We start from the raw sequence: 20,444 nt of genomic DNA on the forward strand, positions 1-20,444 counted from the left end.
AGAGATTGGCTGGATGGCTGCACCCAGAGAGTTGTGGTCAATGGCTCAATGTCCAAATGGAGACAGGTGACAAGTGGTGACCCTCAGGGGTCAGTACTGGGACCAGTGCTGTTTAACATCTTTGCTGGAGACATGGACAGTGGGACTGAGTGTATCCTCAGCAAGTTTGCTGATGATACCAAGCTGTGTGGTATGGTTGACACTCTATATGGAAGGGGTGCCATCCAGAGGGACCCTGACAGGCTTGAGGGCTGGGCCAATTCCAGCCTCATGAAGTTCAACAAAACCAAGTGCAAGGAGAAGGGCCACCAAGATGATCAAAGGGCCTGGAGCACCTCTGCTATGAAGACAATTTAAGAGAACTGGGGCTGCTCAGCCTGGAGAAGAGAAGACTCCAGGGAGACCTTATACCAGCCTTCCAGTACTTGAAGGGGGCCTACAGGAAAGCTGGGGAGGGGCTTTTCACCAAAGAAGATAGTAATAGAACAAGGGGTAATGGTTTTAAACTGAGAGAGGGGAGATTTAGGTTAGATATTAGGAAGAAATTCTTCACTATAAGGGTGGTGAGGAACTGGAATGGGTTGCCTAGGGAGGTTGCTGATGTCCCATCCCTGGAGATTTTTAAGGCCAGGTTGGATGAGGTTTTGTGCAACCTGGTCTAGTGGTAGGGTTCCCTGCTCATGGCAGTGGGGTTGGAACTTGATGATCTTTAAGGTCCCTTCCAACCTTAATGATTCTATGATTCCACTTAAAAAAGAAATACCTTAGAAATGTCTTCCTATCGTAACTCTGAATACAAAAACACTGATTCTTTGGCTAATAGGTTCCATAACTAGGACTAATGATTTATAATTTCAGGGTTAAGATTGCCTAGAAAAGGAGACTGTATACACAAAAGAAAATGTCCTGACTGAATTAAAATGTAATGCAAGAGAGAGCCCTACTGGCAGAACTTAATAAATACAATCACTATTTTAGTAGTCTAAGGAAATAACTTATAATAAATAAGAGAGAAACACACATCTTAGAATAATTGCCGCTTTTTATCTTTCTTCACTTTACATGTTTCACTGAGAAATAAATAAAAAAAACCAAACAAACCAAAACCCAAACCTGTGACGGATGCTTCACTATCCCATTGCCCACATTCATTAGCAATGCTAAAATGTAACATCCTTCTCTGTGGAATAAATGGGCAATAAAATATTTTACTAGAGGAAAATACACAAGACCACTCCCTCTCCCTGCACTTGGCTGCTCTAAAAGTTTGAGGATAAATGTGAATATTTAAGACACTAACCACTCTGTATTGAAGCTCCAGGGATTTTTAGGAAAAAAAAAAGAAGCTGAAATAATGCATCCAGATAAAAAGACAGAAGATTCAAAAGGGAATCCTTTGCTTCTTATGTGGACAGCAAGGAATATAAAAAAAACCTCTTCAGTTTGACTAAAGCAGCTAAACTATAGCTAAACTATAGCTTTCTGTCATATGTGGGTGGTGTTGGGGGTGGCAGGTGTTTCAGGAGATTTTACATGTGCTTAAATTGGTTCTTCTGAACAATAACAAGAAAAACATCAAGAGTAGTTGGATTTGAATAAAGCTGTAGTAAGCAGGCCAGCATCAAATCAAAGTGAAGGTGAGTGCAAACTTGGTACAATGCATACAAGACAGAATTAATTACTAGAAGAAAACAAAACAAAAGCTTGTCTCATTTTACATTTATGGATATATTAATCTCACTCATCAGCTTATGAAAAAATCACTGTAAGTGAAAAATTTGAGACTGGAGTAGAAGTGAAGATTTCTTCCTATGTATGCATTGTCCATTAAAAAAAAATCTTCCTTCAAAGCCCAGTAAAGAGCAGGTGAACTAAATCCTTTAAGTTGTATGGAATATTAATTTCCTAAACTAATTCACTCAGTAGTTCAAACTAGACATTTACTACAATGTGAGGCACTGCAAGGTATCTGTAGTACCTGCACAAGGTTGTCTGACTTGACACAGAACATACAGAAGAACCACACCCATCTGGATGACCAGGTGGAGGGCCTGTAAAATACCTTACAGCCTCTGAAATCGCACTAAAAGTCTTTGCTTAAGGTTTAAGATACTTGTGTGAAAAAGTGTCTAAACTTTTATTACAATTCAGTGGAGATCTAAGGGAAGAATCAGTTACCTAAATGTAAACAACTCCATGAAAATATGCCTCAGGCTATGCTGTCTGGCGTTTGGCTGCTGGTATGTAGGGTGCAGATCTCCCTGGATCATACCTGCTGGCCCTCTGCAGATGTCCCAGACACCCCAAGGCATCACAAGCAACACTAGAAGCCTATATTTAGACAAACTCCTTCGCAGTACTGACAATGGAGACTAGGGAGCAATCCAGCTCATCTGGCAAGAGGCATTTACATCTAGACAGGAAAACAGCCCTAAAAATCAACAGTTGGATTAGCTGGATTGTCCCTGATTCTAATATCAGGTTAGATGAATTAATGGCTAGTTTAGTAACCTTTTGCTGTTTGTTCATTAGGAAAATAAGTTAAAAGCTCCTACTGAGTGCAGTTTTATCTGGGAAAATATAAGGCAAGTAGGATAAAAGGTCATTCTTGGAAATGTTTATTTTTGGAGATGAAAAATAAGCAAGTCAGAATAAAAATATATATTACATTTTATTCACTTCTGGCTTAAAGTTGCAGAGCCCAGATTATCTTGAATGGAACAACTTGGCTCATGCCAAGGTTATACATACATATTTTTAACATTCATGACTTTGTAACTAAGAGAAGAAAAAAAAAGGAATCTAGAGTAAAATAAAAGGAAGGCTATACAGTCAGTCTATACAGTTTGTATCACAAACCCGGGGAACAGGTTTAGTGCCAAGAATTTAAAAAGAAGACTAGCTGAGGTCTGAAACAATACATATGAGAGCTACAAAAAAAATTTACAAATATGTTTACCAAAGTTGTATTCAGTGCCATCTTCTGTATTTTAGGAAGCTATGAATGGATTCAATACAATTACCTAATGCACAGAAGCTATAAGGATACACAGCCTGTCAGCAACAACTGCTGTATTAAACATGATATCTATCTCACTCTTGTTGCAGACAGGTTGTGTATCTGTACATTCCCAGGAGAAATTTCACTTTTCTTAAGCAACTAAAAATAAATTACCTTCACACTTTAACTCAAAATTGAATCTACCTAACAAGGTTCTAGTCTGTGAATCTTTCTCAGTCCACTAGAGATTATCGAAAAACCCTGCATTACCAATCTCTTTTATGGTAGTACTCAATCAATTCTTGGTCTTCTTTTTTAAAAAAATGAATTAATTACTTAACCTTCTTATAATAAAATTTATATTCCATTTTTTGTTGTTTTGTTTTCCCCCGCACCCTCATTCTGAGCAAGTCCTGTTATATTGTCAGTATTCCAGCAGTCTTCTGATAACAGTCATCTACACATATTAGGTCATCTTCTACTTCTTCTGCTTATCCATGAGACACCTTACTCTCACTACACAACCTAGCTCCTGGTCACCAAGTTTAACTACAGTAGCAAAAGAAGAAAACTTTAAAAAAACTTTTAATGTACAGATTTTATCATTTTAATTCAATTTGCATTCCCAATGAACATTACTAATGCAGTTGCTATTCAATTCAATTATGCATCTTCATTTATGTTCAGGTGTCGGATTCTCAAAGGTTCTGATGTCATATTGTCTTCAGCATCCAGCCCTTTCAAAAACAGGACAGATATTTAATAGCTGTGCAAATACTTGGCACCCAAATACCCTCAAGCTCACTGTTGGCAAGGACATTCCTGGTCATCACTCTCCAGCTACAAATTTCTAAATAAGGAACTTTGGAGAACTCCTCATTTTCTGCCATTTTTCTATTTACACTGCCTGTAACCCTACTGTATGTTGAAATGAGATAATATTCCATGCATGTAAATAGTATGAACAACACACAATATGTTGTTCTCATTTTCTTCAGAAAGAAACTCTGGCAAATAACCAAGAAAAACCTGTGATGTGCTCCCTCAACACAAATGTTTAGGGAGCAGCACTGCAGATTATTCATACAGCTTAGTTAGAGCTATTATTTTTCATCACTTGGATCTCTTCATGGAAAAAAAGGCAATATGGAAGGCACAAGAGTACATTACTCTCCTGAACAGTCTCAGTAGAAAGTAACATTAATTCTCTCATTTCAGGTATCTAGCAAAAAAAGTTTCTGGCCAAAGTTTAACTGGAAAGAACAACATTTCTTTCGTTCTACACCCGTGAACCATTATGCTTTTATGCACTTCAGTAATTTTCACCATTAGTCCATATCACTAGAAGAAAGACTTACCATGCACATAAAGAGATTTGAATGTCACTGGTTTAAACTCTACCGTGAACACATTTATTCTTTAATATATCTAAGTATACATGAACTCCATCCCGGAAGTGCATCTTGGTAACTAAAGAATAATGAGTGTGCTGTCATGTTATGCCATCAGTGAAGGATGAAAAGAAGATAGTGTTTAAAAGAGTATGTTAGTGGAAAACTTTTCTTAAATGTGTTTTGAAAATTTAATATTAACTGTTTCATATTCTTTTATAATGTCATATTCAGATGTTGCCATTGTTGTCCCAGACATCTTCTTTATGAATTATATACCTAAGTACTTTTTTTTAATGTGAAAAGTTCTCTTTATTTTAGAAAGACCTGTATATTTAAACTTATGTTTTGAAACTAATATTTTTAAGGTCTTACAGAAAACATCTTTTTTTTTCTTTAAACTTTGTATGTACAGAAATAATTATAATTTTAATTATCTCACAATCATTTTCAAAAAAGTTAAAAAAGCATAAGGTTTACAGGGACTTCTGGCTTTAACCAGATATATTTTGAAAAACCATTGTGGGATTTTTTTCCTGCATTTTCTTTCAGGGTTCCTTGTCTACTTTTTAAATTTAAGGTTTCTTCCATGGTATTCTAATATGCTTTAATAGTTACTTGCGATATGTGTAAATGTATAAATTATGTCTTTTCAGAGTCCTAGTAATACTGTTTTTCACTATTTCATACACCCTTTTTATATGTATGATTGTTAAAAAGCTATCAATGAGAATCCAGTAGTACAGAAGAACCATTTTTATATGAACTTTGCTATTTTGGGCTGCATCTTCATTTTCTTTTGTTTCTGATGCACTGATTTTCCACTACCATACCACTGGCTTGATGGATGAGGTATGTTACATGATATTAGAGCTATGGTAAGGGATGCCTGAAAAGCATCTATCTCTGCAACCACTTCAGAATGGAGAGCCTAATTCTTACTAGAGCTGTTCATGCTGCCACTGTGCAGTCAGGAGACTAATTAAAACCATCAAAGCCCAATATGTTGATTTTTCTGACCTCAATATATTACTGAGGCTTACTGGCAGCAACTTCCATTTGCTTTTGTCTATTATCTGCTTCTTACAGTCTCTTCCAACTGCTTGAGACATTTCCAGCCACCCCCAGCTGAGTCCACCTTCTGTGCAGGAATAGGATAACTGCACACCAAATTAAGACCATGACCAGTCACCAACACAGCTGGCTGACTGAGGGAGTACTTTCAGCTCACTCACCAGCTAATCCTTAAAGGCGGCAGGGAAAGGAATTTATGTAGACAGGGCAGAAAGCTGCTGCAGTGCACAATATCACTCCTCCTGGCAGGGACAACAGGGCAGCAGAGACTCAGATCCATGTGCATGTGACACTGCAAAGTAGCTAGATTGCAGATACACAAACTTCATGAAAACTCGCTGAAGAGCTGGGCTTTCTGTTCTATAAATATAGATATCATCAAACATCTAGGAAAGACCTATAAGAAGTGTAGGAGTACAGCAGTCAGGTGTTACATTTAACGTATAGCATGTAACTATATTTTCTGTTCCCATGCCTCTCTTCAAAATTGCTTGTTTTATCTAGGTGTAAGCTGATTATAACTGAGATTCTTGATTGACAAGTCAGTGCAGTCTAACGTGGATTTCAGATCTCACTTTCAAATTAATATTGACCTCTGAGTTGCCCTGGTACAAGCCATAACCCAAGAAAAGAGGCAGAAACGCAAATCTCCCTAATCCATACAATGATTGCAAGTCTAGTCATACTGTTCAGGAAGGTACTGGGTTTAGAAAAGATACCAGCCTTCTCATATGTCATCTTTGCAGAAATCTTTCACAAAGTCTCTTAAAGACTTTAAAATATCTTAAAATTCTCTTTGAAACACATTCGCAACCTGAAACACAAAATAATGCATTAAAAAGGAATGGGGGAAAAAAAAAAAAAAAAAAAGTTAAAATATTTTCCACCAAAATCTCCTGATTATTTAAAAACTTCATTAAAGGGAAAAAGGTTGTGAATGAAACAAAAAATCAAACTGAGAAATTAATAAACTGATTTCTTATTCCCTGGTGCAAACTGTGGTATTTCACTTGAATACTTTTTCACATTTTTATAACTTCAAAACAGAATGGCAGATACAAATCCACATTTGGATATAATCTGAGCATAGTGGAATTAATGGAATGTAAACTGCAGTTAAAAATAGATTTGCTTACTTAATTTTACTGTCTTTATGTTTACTTTTCACTTTTTTCCTGTTATATCTCTTTTTTTTTTCAATATAGAACAATTAATTACATGCTGATTACATTAAAAATGCAGAAATTGAACTGTTACTCTATATCTAATACAGGCAGTGGGAAAACAGAGTTAAAAAAAAAAAAAAAAAAAAAAAAAAAGAGTAGCATTCTATTTAAATGTGTCCAGCCTTCCTGGACTCCTTTATCCTTCAAGGCAGCCTTCCAAGGGACTTTGTCAATCAGTCTTCTGAGCAGGTCAAAGTTTGCCCTCCAGAAGTCTAAGGTGGAAGTTTTACTAACCCTTCTCCTTGTTTCTCCAAGGATCAAAAACTCAGTCATCTCATGCTCACTGTGCCCTAGATGACCTCCAACTTTCACTTCCCCCACAAGATCTTCCCAGCAGATGTCTGGTAGGTTGAAGTCCCCAACAAGAACAACAGCAAGTGACTGGGAAATTTCTTCTAACTGCTTATAGAAAGCTGCATCCACCTCACTGCTTTGGTTGGGAGGTCTATAGCAACTCTCACAGCAATATCAGCTTTATTGGCCCTTAACCTCATCCAAACACTCTCAACCTCATCATGACTATACTTGATTTCCAAGCTCTCTTAGCATTCTCTAAGATATAGGGCCACTCTACCCCTCTCCTTCCCTTTCTATCCCTCCTGAAGAGCTTGTAGCCATCGATTGTGGTGCTCCTGTCATGTGATGCACCCCATCACGTTTCTGTGATAGCCACTATGTCACAGTTTTCCTGGTGTGTCATGGCTTCAAGCTCCCCGTTTGTTGCTCATACTATGTGCATTGGTATAGATGCACTTCAGATGAGCTAATGATTCCAACACCTTTCATCCTCTGTGGGTTCCATTTCCTACCAGACCCTTCTCAGGTGCTTCCATGATTTCTAAACATCTATCCTTTCTCTCAAATGAAACAACAGAGTGAGAATCCTCCCTAGTCCACCATACTTCAAGCCCTGGCATGTTTCTCTTGGGCTTGTCCCTAATAGGCTCAGTTATCTCCCCTTCCCCCTTCATATCTAGTTTAAAGCCCTGTCAATGAGCCCTGCTAACTCCTGCCCCAAAGCCTTTTGCCCCTCTGGGACAGGTGCATCCCACCTGCCACCAGCAGGCCAGGTGTCTCATATAGCAGCCCGTGATCAAAAAACCCAAAGCCCTGCCTGTAGCACCAGTCATGTAGCCATGCATTGATCTGCAGAGTCCTCCTGTTTATCTCTTCATCCTTTCTTGCAACAGGCATGGAGGCAAACACTACTTGTGCTCCAGACCCCCTAACCAGCCATCCCAGGGCCCTGAAGTCCCTCTTCATTGCCCCTGGACTCCTTGTAACAATTTAATCACTGCCAACCTGAAAAAGCAGTGGACAGTAGTCAGAGGGCTGCACCAGTGCAGAGTTCCCTTTTAACATCTCTAATCCGAGCCCCAGGGAGGCAGCAGACTTCGCTGTGGGATGGGTTCGGTTGACAAATGGGCCCTTCTGTTCCCCTCAGAAGAGTCACCCACCACAATTACTCTACTTTTCTTCTTAGTTGAAGTCCTAAGGTGTGAAGGTGAGTGACATGCCCTAGGTAATTCACTAGATGGATCTACCTCCCCATCTTCACTTGCCTGGCCCTGAAGTTCCAGTCTCATACCTATTTTTAAGGGCAACTGGGAGGGTGGGGAGGGCTGTGAGGGTTTTTGCTTCCCTTTCCAAGGAGGGACCTCCCTCCATTCCTCTGTCCCACAAGTTCCCTCCTTTTGTCTGATGATAGAAGGGGAGGGGATCCATCACTTGTTCAAGAAGGCCCTTGCCTTAGGGTGTGGCTCCACCAATTTATTTCGCTTTCACATTCTCTGATGCTTCTTCACCTTTCTGCCTCCTCCCTCAGTTCAGCCACCTGCCCGAGCAGATCACTTCCTTGCTCGGTGTCACTGCCTCCCTCCGGTACCAGCGCCAGGCTCAGGCATTCGCTGCAGCCCCGGACCTGCACGGCCGCATCTCTGCACGAAAGCTCAGCCCGAGTTCCCTCATTCTTTCTCACTGCGGCTTTTGGTCACGTTGTGACCATGATTGTCTGTCTAGCTAAAAGAAAGCAACCGCTGTTTGCTGCTCCTGGTGTGCCCTCGTGCACACCCACACTAAAGTGCTTGCGCCGACCCTTTCCAGCCGGCTCGGGCCGCTCTCTGCGATGGTCGGGGCCAGGGCTGGGGCCGGGGCCGCTCCGCCCCGCGCTGCCGCTGCCCCCAGGAGCTGCCGAGAGGCCGCTTTTACATTTTGCCGCGGTTCTCAGACACTCCCCGGCACCTCAGCCTTCCGGTTCCTCGCAGAATTCCCGCTCAGTCTTGGGTTTCCCCGCTCTGCCCTGGCCTCAGCGTCTCCGGGAAGTCCGGCCCCGTCTCAAAGCTCTCTCAGTAATTAAGAGGAACAGCTCTCACCGCTGACTAGGCATGTGGACTCTGCTGAATTATACTGCATTAAAAAGAAAAATAAAGAAGTTGTATTTTTCAAGGACCAAGAGAGATTGTGCATTCCTGTCAAAGTATCCTCCTGGCTACAGCCAAAGTTTTCTTTTTCATTTTGTGCCTGACAATAGTGTTTTCTTGTGTACTTGTGACAAGTTTTGGCCCATAGCAGTTGAAAAAAAAATTGTTTGAGAGCTAGCCAATAATCCAAGTACTTAAGCAAGAAAAGATGAAGAAAAAAACAAGAAAATCTACCAGATGCCTAGCTCGTGGTGTTTTTTCCTCAGGCCCATCTTTGAGTCTATGAATATTTTCCAAGGTCAATAGAAACTTTTTTCTTTTTTTCTTTTTTTCTTTTTTTTTTTTTTTCCCTTGCTTGCTTGTTTGGTTGTTTGCTTGTGTTTTTTTTTTTTTACTTTCTATTAATGCAATTGTGCATTGGTGGATGTAAAGCCAAAGTTTTTTCTCATACACAAGATTTCTTGCTAGGACGAAGAGAAGTTTAGTATATCTTTATAACATTAAGGTATATCCAACTTTGCTATTCTTTTAAAGGAAACAGACAATATAAAATGTTTATTTTCTGTTACAGTTTCTTTATCCAATTTTCATTGCACTAAGGATACATTTTCTGTTTGAAAACATATTTCAGTACTTGGCATATATTTCTGATTAAAGAAATAAACCATTCAGAATGATAGATTTTAAGATAAAGAGCATAAAGACCAATTGTAGCCATCTCTACAGTAATACGAAAGGCTTTGTAAAATTTTAAGTGATAAACAAAATTGATGACCCAATGAAACATAACTGGTGTCTCCAGTAAATTTTAGACTCTTAAAGCTTAATGCTGAGTCTGGATAGTTTTATTGATAGAGACTTTCCAGCATTTTTTTTTTCTGTTGGCTTGGTTGTTTTAAATAATTATAAATGTATACTGCATATTCTTATATATATATATATTTATTCAAAATATTTAATTAACATATTTTACAATTTATCAACATTGTAATAATTTTCTGTTTATGCATGGGTCTTGGTAAAGAGCAAACTGAACATGAACCAACACTGTACCTGTGCAGCAAACTAGGTCAACAGTATCCTGTACTATTGTACAAGAACAACAGCCAGTAGAGCAAGGGAAGTGATTAAGCCTTCTATTCAGCACTTAGTAGACCACATATGGAATACTATATCCATTTTTCTGCCTGTCATCCCTTGCCAAACCACTACTCCCAAGCAAAAAGAGCATTGATCCACTGGAGCGCAGGTGCAGGAAAGAGTCGCCAGGATGATCAGGGCTAACACACTTGCCATGTGAGGAGAGACTGAGAGATCAAGGCTTGATCAGCCTGGAGAAGTGATGGCTGTAGGGGTTCTTAACATCAGCTCCCAGTGCCTGCGAAAAGGTCATTGAGGAGACAGATGTTCTTCATAATGGTGAGTGGTGGGAGGACAGGAGACAACAGAAATAAAAATATTTCAGACTGCATATGATAAAAAACCTTTCTCCCCCCACACCCATGAAGATAGTCAGCAGAACATGTTCTCAGAAGTTGAGAAGTCTCCAGGAAGAGGAAGAGATTTTCAAGCCCTGAGCATCTCCCTCTGACTTCGCAGTTGATCCTACTTGCAGCAGGAAGTTTGGGGTACACATCTCTGGAAGTCCCTTCTAAATTCAATTATTCTATGATCTTATGATATTTTTGGTGGGAATCAGACATTTCTTACTGCCTAAAGTAGCACTCAAGAAAATGTTGAAGTAAAATGCACTTCAATATTGCTATTATCCTGACTCCTGTACAAAAGGTTCTCAGTCTCCTCCTTCCTATTCATGTTCTTTCTATCTATTATGTTTGCCAGAGTATACAGGAACCATCTTGAAAAACTTGGAAAAACATTTTAAAACTGTTTTATTTCCACTTTTATTCTTGATATATTCAATTTTGCTTTACAGTAAAAAGGGAAAAAGCAAAAGTTGGTTATCAGTACAATGGTTATTTTGATAGAATGGCCTTCTTCAGCCACAAGGCCTTCTTGGTATTATGCATTCACTGACAATTGACAAAATGTCAGCATTTGTAACCAATAAATAAATAAATAAATAAGCACTAATGGGGGCAAATCAGATTTTATTAATAAGGAATGAGAGAGATCTTTATTACTTTGGCAGATATATACAATACAGATTAGCAGAATTTCAACAAACATCATGAGGTTTTTCTTCTATATCATTAGAAAGTCAATTCTTACTCTTTCTGCTTGAGAACATTTTAAGACAATATGCAAAAAACCCAGAAGTTAGTGACTACAAATCATGGTTTCTTGATTACAGAGAACAGTCAAAGCCTCTGTGTATTTTTCAGCACAATATTTTTTATTGCTTTACCTGACTTAGAAGAAAGTAGGTGATCTTTAGGTCTAAAACCTGGGGGTCCTGGTGGACAGGGGGGAATACCTGCAGTGCTGATTCCTGTTCTGGACTCACCAGTAAAAAGGAGATATGGACATACTGGAGAGAGCCCAGTAAAGGACCAGTCAAGATGATTAAGGGACTGGAGCATCTCTTCTATGAGAAAAGGCTGAGAGCTGGAACTGCTCAACCTGGAGAAGACTCAGGGGAGTCTCATCAACACCATAAACACCTGAATGGAGAGTGCAAAGAAGATGTAGCCAGGCTCTTTCAATTATGTCCAGTAATAGGACCAGAGGCAGTGGGCACAAGCTGAAGGAAAGAAGGTTCCCTCTGAACACCAGGAAACACTTTTTGACTGTGAGGGTAACCAAGCACTGGCACAAGTTGCCCAGGGAGGTACTGGGTTTTCCTTCCTTAGAGATATCAAAAAAACATCTAGGTACAGTCCTGGGCATTTTGGTGTTGGACAAGGTGACCTCCAGAGGTTTCTTCCAAATTGAACTATTCCATGATTCTGTGATCTCTGGGAATGCCAGACTTTAAACAGAAAGGAATATACACAGACTACCACTCTTGCTTTGCCTCTCAGAGGGCTCTTTCCACTCTGTTCCTAGGTGGGATATTCACACTAAACTTTGCCCTTACACAAGACTGTGATTCTACACATAGTAACACTGGAGTTAATTTCAGGAATGGGCACGTGAACCTTTTTTTAAGATGACAGTGCTTTGGCATACTGTAGACTTGTTATCTGATATCTGATGATTGTGCATTGTCCAGCACAGCTCCTTTTACTCTTTTTACTGTCTTCCTTGTTGCATTGTAAGCATATGTATGGAGTCTCTTCTGCAAGAAAGACAGAACCCTTGTTTTTTTGTTTAAATTAACACATTCAGACACAGCTTAAAGAGAAGCCCTTAGAATTTCCAAACTGCTGTTGCATCTTACTGAAGGCCATATTTTGACTCTCACCTGACAAGCACCTCAGAATAGATTTGTATTTAGCAGTGGTGGTGTAATATGGCAAGAGTGAGCCTGTAACATGGCTACATCATTAAGTAAGGGAAGGTGTTCAATTGATTAATAAATTGTTCATAAATTTTCAGTTTTACTGTAGCTGCTAACAACATCGTTCAGGTGTGTAGATGACCCAAATACCCTCTGCTATTTACCTTTCAGGACCTTGAGCATCCACTGCATTGTAAGTTCACATCTCAGTTATATTCAGCAAATCTCTTTTTACTGTGAGAGTGTTTAAATCAGTAGAGTCCAATAAACCCTCACAACCATTAAAATTATCTTCCATCCAAATGAGCACAGATAGTAATCAAGCTGTTGCTGCCTCTTGTTTAATGAAACCTTGTTTGGAAAATTATCTCTTTAAAGGGTAGTAGTTCATTTTAGAAATCTGTGTACTGCTTTTCCCTTGTAACACTCTTTTTAATCTCATAACAACCAATGTTTCTAGCAGTTTCCATCCAGTTGTTCTTCAGAGTAGTGTTCTATTTCTTTGGTCTTAAAACCAATGAGCCAAATTTCTCATGCTGTATAATAACTCTAGAAATATTTGTTACAAACTGACTTCTGCTGAGCAGAGAGTGATGTAAAAGATGTTAATGTCATGTTTTATAGCTGGTTCCTTTATGGCCTATGCTTTTTTATGGTATGCAACATTTACTGTTGTATTTTTCTACTTCAGTATTAAGGAAAGAAAATCACTGAAAATATTACAGACGTGCTGTACCTGATAAAAAAATAAGTAAATAGTGAACTGTGTAAGTAATGTCTCAGCTGTGAAGATCTGTTTTAATTGTAACTTTTGAAGAAGGTTTTGTTTGTTTGTTTAAAATAAAGAACCCTTAGTATGCCTACACAAAATGTCTATGTTGATCATTAAAATATGTTAAGAAATATAAAAGTACATTTATGAAGTGAGATTACAGAATCACAGAATCACAGAATGTTAGGGGTTGGAAAGGACCTCCAAAGATCATCAAGTCCAACACCCCTGCCAGAGCAGGACCAAAGCTAGGACAGATCACTCAGAAAGGCATCCAGACAGGTCTTGAAAGTCTCCAGAGAAGGAGACTCCACAGTCTCTCTGGGGACCCTGTTCCAATGCTCTGTAACCCTCACAGAAAAGAAGTTCTTCCTCATGTTGAGGTGGAACTTCCTGTGCTTGAGTTTGAATCCATTGCCCCTCGTCCTATCACAGGGTACAAGTGAAAAGAGATTATCCCTGCTTTCTTCACACACAGGTACTCCATATAAAAGCTTTATCTGCATGGTACTGTATGCACCATGTGATCAGGCTTTTCTAAAATTTCTACTGTTCTGTTTCCATTCTTTCCTGTCCTTCTGCCTCATTCACAGAATGGAAAAACTGATTTACAGCAGATAACAACACAGACCATCTTAAAAGTAAGTACCCATCTAGTATTGGGTACAAGACTGAAGTACCAGAAGATCATAAGACAAGGATCTACTATGGCTCACCCATGCTTTACATTTATTGAAAGTTTCTGTAGTCCTCTCTTGTTTCTCTATTTTTGGCCATCCCTTCTTTAAAGGATCTCTAAGTGCATCTTTAAATGTCCCATTCCTCTTAGAATCCTCTAAGACTAAGACAGGATTTCACATAAATCATCGAATCGTAGAATCATTAAGGTTGGAAGGGACCTTAAAGATCATCAAGTTCTAACGCCCCTGCCGTGAGCAGGGAACCCTACCAAAAAAACAGGTTGCACAAAAGTTTGTCCAACCTGGCCTTAAAAACCTCCAGGGACATCAACAACCGTCAACAACCTCCCTGGGCAACCCATTCCAGTTACTCACCACCCTTACAGTGAAGAATTTCTTCCTAATATCTAAGCTAAATCTCCCCTCTCTCAGTTTAAAACCATTACCCCTTGTCCTATCACTATCTTCTCTGATGAAAAGCCCCTCCCCAGCTTTCCTGTAGGCCCCCTTCATGTACTGGAAGGCAGCTATACGGTCTCACTGGAGTCTTCTTCTGTCCAGGCTGAACAGCCCCAATTCTCTCACCCTGTCTTCGTAGCAGAGGTGTTCCAGGCCTTTGATCATCTTTGTGGCCCTTCTCTGGACCCTTTCCAACAGATCTGTATCTGTCTTGTGCTGAGGGCTCCAGAGCTGTACACAGCCCACAGGTGGTTAGATGGCTATAATCCCCTTTGACTGCAATATCCTTCAGCATTAGCTCTTGTTAATGTGTAGTCCTATCTTACAGTGGTAGGTTGACTATGTGCCAGCTGCTCACCAAAGCACCTCTATCACTCCCCTCCTCAAGGAGGACAGGGGAAATGCAGGCTCATGCATCAAGATAAGAACAGGGGAAGATCAGTCACCAATTATCATCATGGGCAAACCATACTTGACTTGAAGGAATTAATCTATTACCAATCAAAGCAGAGTAGTAAAATGAGAAATAAAAACTAAAAAATACAATCTTAAATTAACTCCCTTCTTCCTGGGCTTAACCTTACTCATGAATTCTCTACCTCCTCCCCCCAAAAGTGCAGGCAGATGGGGAATGGGGGTTGTGGTCATATCATAAAATCATCAAGGTTGGAAAAGACCTTCAAGATCACCAAGTCCAACCATCTGCTCTATTCTTTGTTATTATTATTGCTACTGTTGCTTTCTGGTTACCCTTTTTTGAACCTCCTGCCCCAAATTGATTGATTTGTTCCTTTAATAAACCGCATATTCGTAAATTCTAATTTGGAGTCAGCTGCTTTCATTAGAAACATTAGTGAGTACCAGATAAGTGCCTCACCCTAAAAGTCAGTGCCGAAGCTCACTGCTCCTCTGTGAGAGGCGAGTGCCGCGTGCTGACCTCTCGGCAGTTCCCCACAAATAAAAATCTCCCCAAAAAGGAAATAAACAAGTCGCTGATCACGACAAAGGCCTTGCTAAAGTCAGGGTAGACAACGTCCACGGCCCTTCCCTCATTCGATAAGCAGGTCACCCTGTCAGAGAAAGAGATCAGATAAGTTAAATAGGACATGCCCTTCATGAACCCATCCTGACTGGGTCTGATCACCTGCTTGTTCTGTATGTACCACATAATGTTACTCAGGATGACCTGCTCCATCAGGTTCCTTGGTACCAAAATCAAACTAACAGGCCTGCCATTTCCTGCTGATAAATGATGGAAGGTGGCTTCATGCGCACCCCCCCACCCCAGCTCTTTCAGCATTCTTGAGTGCCTCCTATTTGGCCCCATAGATTTTGCACATCTACATAGTAGAGCAGGTCACTGACTGTCTCCTCCTGGATTGTGGGAGGATCATTCTGCTCCTGGTCCTTGTCCCCTAGCTTAGGGAGGGAAGATCACTTCGTCACTGTGTTTCCTCCTGCATCTTATAGGGGATGGAAGGTCTCCTTGATCTTTCTTTTTTTTTAATATCTTTATAGAAGTTTTTCATGTTGTCTAAGGAAATGTGGGAAATAGTGAAAGGGAAAATACAGATACAAGATATATGTCAGGGGAGCTGAATTTTTGTGTCCTTAGAGCATAGCATAGAAAGCTACAGGAAATCAAGCTGCACTATTTTCACTGCTCAGAAAACAATTTCTTCATTCTTGTTATAGATAAGTGTTAGAGAAATTGCTCATCCTGTTGCTTGTCTGATTTGCCAGTCTACAGCTGACCTCTGCCAATGTATCAATGTGTGCCTTGTTTCATAATGTATTTATACTGATTTTCACTTGCAGCAAGTTCTACCCATTGCTAAATTCTCTGTAAAGCCTATTTTTAATTCTCCACTCAAACATAACTGAAGGCATAGACTACCATAGAATAAAGAATAACATTACATCGCATCCTAGAAAATAAGAGGTATTTTGATTTTCTTTCTTGAATATAAGCTCTTACAGTAAGTACAATCTTTTACTCTTTGTTTATATGATACAAAGCTATTGGAGGCATTACCACACTGCATTGCTAAATGATAGCAAGAGCTAGCTTGCTTCATGAACATGAAAGCACTATCAAATGTTGTATTCAAACTGCTAGAATATATGGCAATATAAAAGAATATTATTTATTTTTTTTCAAAGAATGCCCAATTGACACTGACAACTTACAAATTTTCATCACCAATTTATTACATTAGACCATTTGCAAGTAATATTGTTTAACCAATGAAATAATTAGTATTCAGGACTTTAAGCTTCGTTATATTCCCAGTGTGTGACATGTGCATGTTAAAAGAGTAATTTATCTAATGAAATGTCAAACTCTTCAAAACCTATAATTAAATCATAGGTGCCAGCTTCTGTATGAATAGGTAGGCTTTACTACTTCACTTGTTATACTATTACTAATTCACAGATTTCAATGAACGCAAACTTTTTTGTCTACTTTTTTTTGCATCTTCTTAATGTAGTGAGTCCATTTCTATTTCCTTCTTTCAGGCTTCTGGCAACACTGTTGCAGAAGTATAGCAGTGACAAGAGGCTGCAGTAAATGGGTCAGAGCAATTATCTCACAACTTTCTTTTCAATCTCCTATCACTTCTGGACATTAAGTGTAGACACGGTGATGAAAATATCTTTGTCCAGCTCAGCAACATGCTGTGACAGGCAGATTATAGAGTAAGATACTGAAAAAGAAAGCAGCATGAGAAAGTTTAAAAATATCACATGAGGGACAGAAAGAAAATGTCTCTGACATTACAGAAGTATAGACTGGTGAGACCTAATTCTCTGTGTGGTCACTACTGCAAATCAGGAATAATGCTACCAAAGCAGTGAGGTTATAGTTTATCTGAGAAGATATTCAAAGTTTTATTTTTCAAGTAGTATCTACCCTTTTTGTATAGGGGAGTTATATATGATGGTTATGTGTTGCAGCAAAAGGTAGTTCTGGAAGCTTAGGCATCAAAAGGAATTCTTTAAATTTTGTAAGTAATTTGGTTCTGAAATTTGCCAGTCAATATACAGTGTGTACACTGAATTCAGTTTATCTTTCATTGTTTTCTTTAAGAAAACAAGAAACTCTGCATTTTGACATGGACAGCGACTTAATTAATAATTTGAATGTCACGAAATGTCAGGAACTGGATGTGTGAGCTGAAAAGATGAATACCAGTTAAAGTAGGATTTCATCTGGCTTTTTCGTAGCTGTGTTAAGAGCAAATATATTTGACTAAATTGAAATGAAAGTTAGTGATTTTTCTGAATAGAAATACAACAAGGTGTGAGAAATTCAATCAACAATTGAAGCTGGCCAATCAACCCCTTTCCTACTGCTGTGAATATATTAAACCTATCAGAAAGGCTGAAGCCTCATACGTCGCACGTATGAGATCTAGAACAGAAACCTATCAGAAACAGCTGTGTCTGTTTCATTCATCATGGAATAATTTCTGCCTTGCCCTATATGTAATTAAAAGTTGCATTAGTTATCTTTTTCATGTTTATTTTAGCAATACTGGTGCAGGAATAAATATCTGTCACAAAACTGAGGGATTCTGGGTGGCAACTGTCTGATTTGCACAGGAATATTTCACCTTTTTCTAAAAATACTCAGAAAAGCCAACTGGTTAAAATGCAAAACCCAAAAACAAAATCAAAGAGAAAGTGTGAATGTAAACAGTCACCTACATTTTCAATTGTTAAGTAAGAAACACAAGCCACAAGTTACCTTTGTATTTGTATTTGACATGCTTAGTGTGGAAAATTATATTAACTTATTCCAGGTCCCTCCTTTCAATTATCATCCTGTTTGTAATATACTTTCTGAGAAGTCACCTGGCCTGGTTGGAAAAACATGACAATAAGCCTAAAACCTGTTAATATCAGTATGAACTGCTTGATGGCTCAATAGCAAACAGCATAAATTCTAAAAATTTGGTGTATTGCACTTTTGCATATTTCTTTTTTTACTGGTTTTTACCAGGTTTGAACATAAGCTAAAGCAGTCGTTGACACGTTCTCACTGAGCTGTTGTTGCTGCAACAAATAAACTTGGTATGACTTTCCCATTAACGCTTGTTGTAATGTTCAAAATTAGTTCCAAAAAGATCTATTATTTACTTTTGTGGGGGTTTTTTTGGGAAAAAAAAATGGTAAAAACATGTTGGTCTCTCAAAGTTATGAAAGTCATATAAAAGAGCTGTTGCATGGTGTCTTTAAGAAGGCTGGGGGATTTTGGAGCTGGTAGTATGAGTCTTCTTTCTGTTACTTGTATAAAGCACTTATTCATAGACTTACCTGAAAATTTGAAATTTACTCCATTAAAAACAAAAGGTGAAGATAAATGAACAGGACAGGATTCACTCAGACTCAAACCTGGCTGTACAGGCAGCATGTGCATCTTACACTCAAACCAGACAGTGTGGTGAGATGAAGTCTAATACCACATCTAATAATGACTGTTCCTCTGTATGCCATGTTTTTAAACACTTTCCTGGAAGTCAGCATACAAAGTGAAGTTTTTAGACAATAATGTCCTTCTGAAAGATACCTTTAACTCATTATTTTCTATGTTTATCTGTGCCTCATAAGGTTAAACTGCATTATAGCTGTCTGTTTATTAAAGGAAGATTAATGGTAGAAGAACAGAAGTAGAGCACCAATGGGTAATAAATGCCTATGGAGCATTGTCTGTTTACCTATACATCAGTTATTTCTGTCTGATGTAAAAAAGGAAAACTTTTAACAGGTTAAAAATATGAAAAACAGAATGTCAAACTCATAACTTTAAACACTGCATTTGATGCAAACTAATACTCTATCAAGGAAAAATTGATCTACAAGCTGGTTCTTCAGGCATTTTGCTCCTGTGGGCTAACTAGCATCCAAGCAAGATCAAAAGTGCCTTTGAAATTTTATGTTCAGAGACAAGGCAAAAATGTTTTAAATTATCTAGGACATAATAACTAGCACACAGAGAAAAAAGATTAGTATACTTCTCCCCAGATAGTGCATCAGATCAAATGATACACTGCTGAAATGCTGGTGTAACCTTGGACTGAAATGATAGCAACTTCTGTAAGAGTTTAAATAGTGTCAGATCAACATGATCATAAATACTTGGTTCACAGCATATGACCAATCATCTAGTCAAGAAAGGAGAGAATCCTGTCTTAGAAGTGTAATTATTTTTATACTATGCTGTGTCATGTCATGAAGAGAAAAAATAGCCTTTAGTTTCCCAAACCAGATGAAAAAGAGTATTAGATTGTTTTGTGCTTTTCTATGCAAAGAGGCTGTAGCTACCCAAGAAGGGATTTATACATTTCAGCAGAATGCTGGCAAATGGGTTTTAAAATTCCACACTTAACTTCCTGTTTGAGATATCTAGAATGGTTAACATCTATGCTCAAACTGCAAGATTTATCAGGCTTCACATTTAGAAAGTGTTAGGTCTTGAAAGTTTACAAAATTATTTTCATTACCAAGTTCATACAATACCTTGGAAAAGATCTGATTTGATTAGTCAACACTTAGTGTGGGGGTCAAATTAATGATTAGCACTGTGTAATATTTGCTGAATATGTTGTGGGTTTTTTTGTTGTAATAGGTATTAATATACATAAACAATTCTACTGAATATAAATTAAATTATCATAAAGGAAAACAAACACTGCTATTTTTTAGGGGTTAAACTCTATTTTTAGTTCCATACTAAAAACAGTACTGCATAAAATGATGAGAAAAATTGTAAACTTTCATAGCAGGGGCTTATAACAGTTTTCAAAAATACATGTCCTTGTCCAAAGTCAAGATGTGATACATAATGTGATACATAATATACATAGAAATAACATTCTTTGCCTCATGCCAGTTTTTATAGCATTGATTTTAAGTAATGTGGTATAGAATGTTAGTAAATATTTTTTAAATGTGATAAAACTCAGTCCTGCATGTGTAAAAAGATTATAATGTTTGACTTCTGAAAAGCATGAG

This window comes from Apus apus, chromosome 1 (assembly GCF_020740795.1).
Source record: "Apus apus isolate bApuApu2 chromosome 1, bApuApu2.pri.cur, whole genome shotgun sequence".
Lineage (NCBI taxonomy): Eukaryota > Metazoa > Chordata > Aves > Apodiformes > Apodidae > Apus > Apus apus.